The sequence below is a fragment of the Papio anubis genome, chromosome X (genome assembly GCF_008728515.1).
Source record: "Papio anubis isolate 15944 chromosome X, Panubis1.0, whole genome shotgun sequence".
NCBI classification, from domain to species: domain Eukaryota; kingdom Metazoa; phylum Chordata; class Mammalia; order Primates; family Cercopithecidae; genus Papio; species Papio anubis.
Genome location: NC_044996.1, coordinates 57,384,904 through 57,394,622, shown reverse-complemented (window position 1 = coordinate 57,394,622; position 9,719 = coordinate 57,384,904). Strand labels below are relative to the sequence as shown.

Genomic DNA, 9,719 nt, shown 5'->3' with positions numbered 1-9,719 from the left:
AACCTGGTCTACTTTCAAAATCCATTTTTTTGTACACTCCACTCTGAAATATATGCTTATGGGAAATAAGAGATGACTGACTTCTCTCTTATTGCCTTTATTAATCTTATGATCACAAGTTTATCCTTCACCTATGACTCCATCCAACTTCTGGAATCTTCTGATCCAAGCTTCTTATAATCTGTCAAACTCTTCTAGTCAAACTGGATTTCCACCTTTCTGTTCATCCCTCACCTCATCCTCACTGCATGCCTGCACACAATTTCCTGATACGTCCAGCCTACTTCATTCTATTATTGCCACAATTGGAAATATTATTTTCCTGCAGTGGATGCATTCATTTATGAATATGAATTACTGGAAAGAAAACGGTTAAAAAATCTTACCAAGGTCAAAATTACATAGAATACATGTGAGCTTTTACTATCATGGGGAAAGATGGGACCTTTATCAAAATTATCCCTTCTCCACTGACCTACTATGCTACAAAGATAAATTTTAAACATAATTCTAGGAACGGAAGTATTAATACTGAAGCAGATTTAGATAAAAGTAATAATCAAGATGGCAATGGGTCAATAATTACCTGCCAGTCTACATAACATTAAGTGTCTCAAATGTACAAAGCATTTGATAAAAATCCAGGTATTTTTCAAATGAATGCATAGTTGACTGCAATTTTCAATTTTCATCTGGATATTCGACACTCTATAAAGATAATCCTAAGGTCTAGATTTCAAGTCTTTATTTTGAGACTGCTTGGACATACACTTCTATGTCATGACCATCTTTGGCCTAGTTCTAGAAAACAGAGTCATGGTGTGAGTTAAATTGGCTCACTACACAGTACATGAACCCTCTGTACACTATATGAACTACTGTAGGATTAATAAAAAAAAAGAAAGCAAGGATAATTTTATATCCTTGAGCAAAGTCTAGTTGAAGCCATAATCACAAAACTCTGTAGTCAATTCTGTCTTATACATTTGAATAGTTATATAAGAAAATTCGGTCTAATAAATGTCAAATAAAAGTGTAAAATAGAGGCCAATGCAAAAACAAAGGGCAAATGCAAAATCAGTTAGGTGAGATTTTTTTTATTTTTCATTTGTAAGAAGATAGGCTTTTTGAAACAGGAAAATGAAAAGGCTCTGAACGGTTCATCCCATGCTGAGAGGTGAGACAGGCAATAACTCTGATTCTTACTCAAATCTACTATTTGCTTGACTGGCTGTGGTTTCCCCTGGAGCTTGAATATATTCATTAGACTTTCAGTGAAAACTAAGTCAGGCTGTAGAAAATGATGAAATACTTGTTAAGTAGTCTTTTTCCATCTCCAATAAACATGAACCTTCACTTCACTGGAATTGAGTACAAGTTCATGTGAGCTCCAAATGACTCAACCTTCAGGAACAGTAAACTGTGTGGCGGAGCAGACAGAAGAAATACCTTTGAAAGATAAATGGTGAAATACTTAGTATAACGTTTATACCGAGACACTAAAATCTAACTTAGTTTCCTCTCGTTGTTACTCATAATCATATATTGGTTTTCAGAATAGTTTTGTGCTAGTTGTTGTTGTTTTTGCACTTTGCTATCAGGTTGTCACATATGTGTGAAAAAATATTCATTATTACATCAATCATTTTAGTGCTTTAAAATTTTTAATATCTTCACAAAAATGATGAAAGAAATTTCCATATATGTTATTTTTGTTTGAGTCATGTTTGATTCATTCTCTGAGAATATATATCTTATTTTATTTTAGATATAATTCAAACATTCCAAAGTATTTTATCTTATTTTGTCCAATTTTATTGAGGTGCAACTGTCATTAAAAATTGTATATATTTGAGATGCACAATGTGATGATTTGATATATGTATACATTAGGTAAAGATTACCACAAATTAATCAATACATTAATCACCACATACAGTTGCACATTGTGTGCGTCTGTGTGTGTGCGTGTGTCTATGTGGTGAGGACACTTAAGATCTATTTTCTTAGCAAATGTGACTGAGAGCCAATTCAAGTATTTTTTAAATTTTTAAATTTTTGTGGGTACATAATAGGTGCATATAGTTATGGAATTCATGAGATGCTCTCATACAGGCATGCAATGTAAAACAATCACAACATGGAGAACGAGGTAGCCATCCATTTATGCATTTATCCTTTGTGTTACCAAAAATTCCAGTTGCATTACTTTAGTTATTTTACACTTGATCTTAGCCAAAAGGCTGAGAAGTGATTACTTTAGTTATCTTAAAACGTACAATTTATATTGAGTATAGTCACTCTGTTGTGCTATTGAATAGTAGATCTTATTTATTCTCAATAACAATTTATTGTACCAATTAAACATCGCCACCTTCCTGCCCACCCCCCAACTCCCCGTTACTATGCCCAGCCTCTGGTTACCATCCTTCTACTCTGTATCTCCATGAATTCAATTGTTTTGATTTTTAGATCCCACAAATAAGTGAGAACATGTGAAGTTTGTCTTTCTGTGCCTGGCTTATTTCACTTAACATAATAATCTTCAGTTCCACCCATGTTGTTGCAAATGACAGCATCCCATTATTTTCTATGCTGAATAGTATTCTATTGTGTATAAGCATTACATTTTCTTTCTTTATTCATCTGTTGATGGACACTTACGTTGCTTCCAAATTTAGCTATCATAAACAGTGCTACAGTAAACATAGTAGTGCAGATATCTCTTTGATATACTGATTTCCATTATTTTAGATATATATCCAGCAGTAGAATTGGTTGATTATGTGATAGTCCAAGTTTTAGTTTTGGAGGAATCTGCAAACTTTCTCCATAGTAGTTGTATTTATATCTCCACCCTAATTTACCTTTCCACTAACAGTGTACGAGGATTCCCTTTTCTTCACCTACTCACCAACATTCATTAAAATCTCTCTTTTGGATATAAGCCATTTTAACTGGGATGAAATGATATTCCATTATAGTTTTTATTTACATTTCTCTGATGATTCATGATGTTGAGCATCTTTTAATGTGCCTTTTTGCTATTTGTATGACTTATTTTGAGAAATGTCTATTCAATATTTCGCCCATTTTTAAAATCAGATTTTTCTTTCCTATAGAGTTGTTTGAGCAACTCTATAGGAAATTTTATATATATATATATATATATATATATATATATATATATATATATGGTATTATTATATGTATTATGGGTATTAATTATATATATATATAAAAAATGGGTATTAATCCCTTCTCAGGTAGGTAGTTCGCAAATATTTTCTTGCATTTTGTAGGTTGTCCCTTCATTTTGTTGATTGTACCCTTTGCTGTGCAGAAGCTTTTTAAGTTGATGTAATTCCATTTACTCCTTTTTGCTTTTGTTGCCTGTGTTTGTGGAGTATTGCTCAAGACATTTTTACCCAGACCAAATGTTCTGGAGATTTTCCCCAATGTTTTCTTATAGTACTTTCATAGTTTGAGGTCTTAGATTTAAGTGTTTGTTTAATACACTTTTACTTTATGTTTGTATAAGGTGAGATACTTGGTCTAGAATTACTCTTCTGCATATGGATGTGCAGTTTTCCCTGCATCGTTTGTTGAAAAGGCTGTCTTTTCCCCAGTTTCTGCCACCTTGTCAAAAATGAGCTCACTGTAGGTGTGTGAATTTGTTTCTGGGTTCTCTATTCTGTTCCATTAGTCTATTTGTCTGTTTGTATGCCAGTACCGTGCTGCTTTGGTTACTGTAGTTCTGTAGTATAATTTGAAGTCAGATAAAGTCATTCTTCCAATTTTGTTCTTTTTGCGTAGGACAGCTTTGGCTGTTTTGGGTCTTCTTTGGTTTCACATAGATTTTATAATTTTTTTTTTATTTCTGTGAAGAATATCATTGGTATTTTAATAGGAATTTCACTGAATCTGTAGATTGCTTTGAATAATAGGACCATGTTAACAATATTGATTCTTCAAATCCATGAACATGGAATATTTTTCCATTTCTTTGTGTCCTCTTCAGTTTCATTCATCAGTGTTTTATATTCTTTATTATAGAGATCTTTCACTTCCTTGGTTAATTCCTAGGTATTTAATTTTATGTGTGGCTATTGTAAGTCGAATTACTTGTCAAATTTCTTTTTCAGATTGTTCTGTTTGGATATAGAAATACTTCTGATTTTTTATATTGATTTTGTATTCTTCAAATTTACTGAAATTGTTTATCAGTTCTAATAGTTTTCTTTTGGAGTCTTTAGACTTTTCTAAATGTAAGATTATATTATCTGCAAACAAGGATAATTTGACTTCTTGCTTTCCAGTTTGGATGACCTGTGTATCTTTTTTTTTTTTTTTTTTTCTAATTGCTCTAGCTAGACCTTTCAGCACTATTTTGAACAAACGTGATGAAAGTGGGAATCTTTGTCTTGTTACAGACGTAGAGGATTTCAGTTTTTCCCTATTTATTGTGATACTAGTATAGGTCTATCATATATGGCCTTTATTATGTTGAAGTATGTTCTTTCTATCCTGTTTTTTGAGAGTTTTCATCATGAAGGATGTTCAATGTTATCAAATACATTTTCAGCATTAACTGAAATGATTATAGGAGTTTTATTCTTCATTCTCTTGATACGATGTACCACTGGGGTCCCCAATCCCTAGGCCATGGTATGGTTCATGGCCTGTTAGGAACGGGGATGTACAGTAGGACATGAGCGATGAGTAAGTAAGTGAAGCTTCGTCTGTATTTACAGCTACTCCCTATCACTTGCATTGCCACCTGAGTTCTGCCTACTGTCAGATCAGCAGCACCGTTAGATTCTCATAGGAACACAAACCCTATTGTGACCTGTGCATTTGAGGGATGTAGCTTACACACTGTTTATGAAAATCTAATGCCTTATGATTTATCGCTGTCTCCCATCACCCCCAGATGGCACCGTCTAGTTTCAGGAAAATAAGCTCAGGGCTCCCAGTGATTCTACATTATGATGAGTTGTACATTACAATGTAATAATAGAAATAAAGTGCATAATAAATGTAATGAGCTTGAATCGTCCTGAAACCATCCCCCTCCATGGGTCCATGGGAAAACTGTCTTCCAAGAAACAAGTTCTTGGTGCCAAAAAGGTTTGGGGCAACTGGATTGAGTCAGATTGATTGATTTGCTTATATTGAACCATCCTTGCAAATCAGGGATAAATCCTACTTGGTCACGATGAGTGACATTTATAACATATAGTTGAATTAGACTTGCTAGGATTTTGTCAAGGACTTTTGCCTCAAAATCACCAGATACATTGGTCTGTAGTTTTCTTTTTTCAATGTTCTTTGTCTTCTTTTGGTATCAGGGTGATACTGGCCTTGTGGAACGAGTTTGGAAGTACTCCCTCCACCTTTAATTTTTGGAAAAGTTTGAGTAGGGTTAGTATTAGCTCCTCTTTAAATGTTTGGTAGAATTAACCAGTGAAGCCAGTGGGTCCTGGGCTTTTATTTACTAAAAGACTTCTTACTACAGCTTCAAACTCATTACTTGTTATTAATCTGTTCAGGTTTTGCATTTTTTCCTGGTTCAATCTTTGTAGGTTTTATGTATCTAGAAATTTGTCCACTTTTTCCAGATTTCCCAATTCAATGGCACATAGTTGCTCATAGTAGCCACTAATGATCCTTTGAATTTATGTAGTATCAATTGTAATGTCTTCCTTTTTGTCTCTGATTTTACATACATCTTCTCTTTTTCTGTTGTTCTGGCTACAGTTTTGTCTATTCTTTTACCTTTCAAAAAACCTAACCCAACTTTTTGTTTTACTGACCTTTTGTACTGTTTGTTATTCTAATTTGAATTATTTCTGTCCTGATGTTTATTAGTTCTTTTCTTCTACTAACTTTGATTTTGGTTTGCTTTTGCTTTTCTTTAAGATGCATCATTAAATTGTTTATTTGAAATTCTTTTCTTGATTGATATAGGCACTTACAGCAACAAACTTCCCTCCTAGTACTGCTTTTGTTCTAGCTGATAGGTTATAATATGTTGTGTTTCCAGTATCACTTCCTTCAAGAATTTTTTCAATTTCCTTCTTAATTTCTTTAATGATCCCCTGGAACAGTTGTAATTATTATTTTTAATTGGTTAACTGTTTAATCTTTCTACATAGGACAAAAGTATTTTACACACCACAGTTACAGTGTTAAAATATTCTGTGTTTTTCTGTATACTTACTATTACCAGTGAGTTCTGTACCCTCAGGTGACTACTTATTGCTCATTAATGTACTTTTCTGTCTGATTAAAGTATTCCCTTTAGCATTTCTTTTAGGGCGGGTCTGGTGTTGATGAAATCTCTCAGTTTCTGTTTGTCTGAAAAAGTCTTTATTTCTCCTTCATGTCTGAACGATTGTTTTTCCACATATAATATTCTAGTGTAAGAGCTTTTTTCTTTCAGCAGTTTAAATATGTCAGGCCACTCTCTCCTGGCCTGTAAGGTTTCCACTGAGTCTGCTGCCAGATGTATTGGAGCTCACTTTTATGTTATTTATTTCTTTTCTTTTGCTGCTTTTACAACCTTTTTTTTTTTTTTTTTTTTTAATCATTGACCTTTGGGAGCTTGATTATTAAATGCCTCGAGATAATCTTCTTTGCATTAAGTCTGATGTTCTGTAACCTTCTTGTATTTGGATATTAATATCTTTCTGTAGTTTGGTAAGTTCTCTGTTATTATCCTTTTCAGTAAACTTTGTACCCCTATCTCTTTCTCTACCTCCTCTTTAAGGCCGATAACTCTTAGATTTGCCCTTCTGAGGCTGTTTTCTTAGATCCTGTAAGCATGCTTCATTGTTTTTTGTTCTTCTTTCTTTTGTGTCCTCTGATTGTGTATTTCCAAATAGTCTGTCTTCAAGGTCGCTAATTCTTCCTTCCCCTTGATCCATTCTTCTATCAAAGGACTTTGATACATTATTCAGCATGCCAAGTACATTTTTTTCAGCTCCAGAATTTCAGTTTGGTTCTTTTAAATTATTTCTATCTCTTTGTTAAATTTGTCTGATAGGATTCTGAATTCCTTCTTTAGGTTATCTTGAATTTCTTTTCATTTCCACAACATAGCTATTTTGAATTCTCTGTCTGAAAGGTCATACATCTCTGTTTCCGTAGGATTTTTCCCTGGTGCTATATTTAGTTCATTTTGTGAGGTCATATTTTCCTGGATGTTGTTGATGCTAGTAGATGTTCTTCAGTGTCTTAACATTGAAGAGTTAGATATTCATTTTAGTTTTCACTGTCTAGAATTATTTGTAGCCATCATTCTAGGGAAGGCTTTCCAGATATTTGGGAGGACTTCAGTGTTTTGATCTAAGCTGTGTATGCTTTATGGGAAACCTAAGCTCAATAATGCCCTGGTTCTTTCTTACTCGTAGATGTATCACCTTGATGTTTTTGGACAAGCTCCAGTAGAATTCTCTGGATTACCAGGAGAAGACTCTTGTTCTCTTTTCTTACTTTGTTCTAAACAAGCAGAGTTCCTCTGTTTGTTGTGAGCTGCATAATGCTTGGAGCGAAGTGACATAAGCAACCTTGTGGCCACCACCACCATGACTGTGCTAGGATAGACCTGAAGCCAGCACAGTTCTAGGTCTCACCCAAGGCCATCTATAAACACTTCATGGCTACTACCTATGTTTTCTCAAGGCCCTGGGGCTCTATCATAAGATGGTGGCAAAGCCAGACAGACCTGTGTCTTTCCCTAAAGAGTGGTGAATTTCTTCAGGCCCCTGTGGGTCCATACAGCCCTCCAGGAGTCAGAGACTAGAGTCATAATCTTAGAAAATTTTATCTGGCGTTCTATTGTACTGCAGCTAATCTAATCTTGCACTCAAACCCTGAGATGGAGTTTTTGCCACTGTTCCTATTCCTTTCTAGAGGCAGAAGAGCCTCATCCCATATCCATGGCTACCCCAGGCCATTAGGAGTACTGCCAGAATACTGCCAACGTTCCCTTAAGGCCCAAGTCTCTTATGTCAGCTTGCTGTGAATGCTGCCTGACCTGGGACTCACCCTTTAGGGCAGTGAACTCTGCTCTGGCCCAGGACAGGTCCAGAAATGTCATCCCAGCATCAAGTCCTGAAATCAGGGACCGCAGGAGCCTGCTTGGGATCCAGCTCTACTGCCCTGTGGCTGTGCTGGTACCTAAGGTTCAAGGCAAAGTCCTCTTTAGTTTTCCCTGTGCTTTTATCAAGCAGGAGTGTCACCCCATAGCCACCACAACTGGTAATTTGCTAAGTCTTACCTAGAGCCCGCAAGCCTCAGAGGCACACCAAGCCCCTCAATGTAATATCTGGGTATTGCTATGGGTTATTCAGGTCCCAAGGGCTCCTCATTTAGCAGATGATAAATGCTGGCAGGATCGGGTCCTTTCCTTCAAGGTAGCTGGTTCTCTTCTGGTCCAGGGTTTGTCTAGAAATGTTATCTGAGAGCTCTGGACTGGAATGGGGGTCTCATGATTCTGACTGGTGCCCTAGCTTGCGGGGGCTGAGCTGTTATCCAATACCCAACATAAAGTCCTCCCGACTCTTCCCTCTTTTCTCCACAAGTGGAAGGAAGAGGTCTGTTTTGGAGCCATGAGCTGTGCAGCTTGAGCTTAGAGGAAGGGTAATGCCAGCACTTTCTTGGCTCGCCCAGCTAGTGTCAGTGAGTCATGTGCCTCCCCAGGTTTCTGGCTCTGGGCCTAGTTCAGCCCTACGACTCAGCAAAGAGTTGCATTCCCCATGGCCTAGACTGACTTTCAAGTTTACTTGAAAGCACTTTGGCCCTAAGTGGCGAACTTCGCGGAGACTCGTTTGGACCACTGGGATAAGCGATTCTCCTCTGGCTAGGGCTGATTTAAATGCTCCCTTTATGGGCAGTCATTAGTTGAGTTTGATCCAGTTTTCCTTTTTGCTCTAACAGGACAGCACTGAGTTCAGTGCCTCATAATTGCAGTGTGCTTTCTCTCTGTGCACCCAGAGATGCTCTTCCCACCAGGCTCCTGCTGCGGGTGGGGTTGGAGAGGGGTGGCATTGCTGATTCGGGACTGTCTTTCTATATCTTCAGTGCCTCTTTCAGGGATATGAAGTTAAAATCAGGTACTATGAGTGTTCATCTGATTTTTGGTTCTTATGAAGGCTTTTTTTTTTTTTTTCTGTGTGGACAGTTGTTAAATTGGTGTACTTGCTTGGGGGATGGTTAGTGAAGACTTCTGTTCCACCACCTTGTTCCATCTCCTTGCTCCATGTATTTGAAGTGGCATATTGAATTTCAGAACCCATGCTGGATGTTAGAAATTTTAGTACCTCGTATCCATGTTGTTTTATCAAATTCCTTTTTAGGCATGTTCTGCAAAATACATTTTTTGAAGAACATAAGAACATAGAAGAATCAGCATGAAAATTTTAATTTAAAATTTATATCACTATGTGTTATTAATGAGAAAAACTTGTCTTCAAGTGATTATACTTTTTTCTCCAAGAATCTGGTGGGAGTGGGAGAGATGGTCTGTTGAAAAGTAAAAATGAATCTTCAATTTTTAAATAATGGCCAGTTTTGCTGACATCTTTTCAGTGGAAATTTTACGCAGCAATTCAGCATAGAAAAATAACTTATTTTTGCAAGTAACATTTTTATTTTCTTATTTAATTAAATCAACTAGAAGTGAAAGCGTATATTTTTAACATTTTATTTTATTT

At 36.0% G+C, this 9,719-nt stretch overlaps 1 pseudogene; it reads right to left on the bottom strand.

Moving 5' to 3' along the window:
* Positions 1–2,091: 2,091 nt before the first annotated feature.
* On the bottom strand, positions 2,092–2,255 carry LOC116272306 (annotated as a pseudogene).
* Between the last annotated feature and the right edge of the window lie 7,464 nt (positions 2,256–9,719).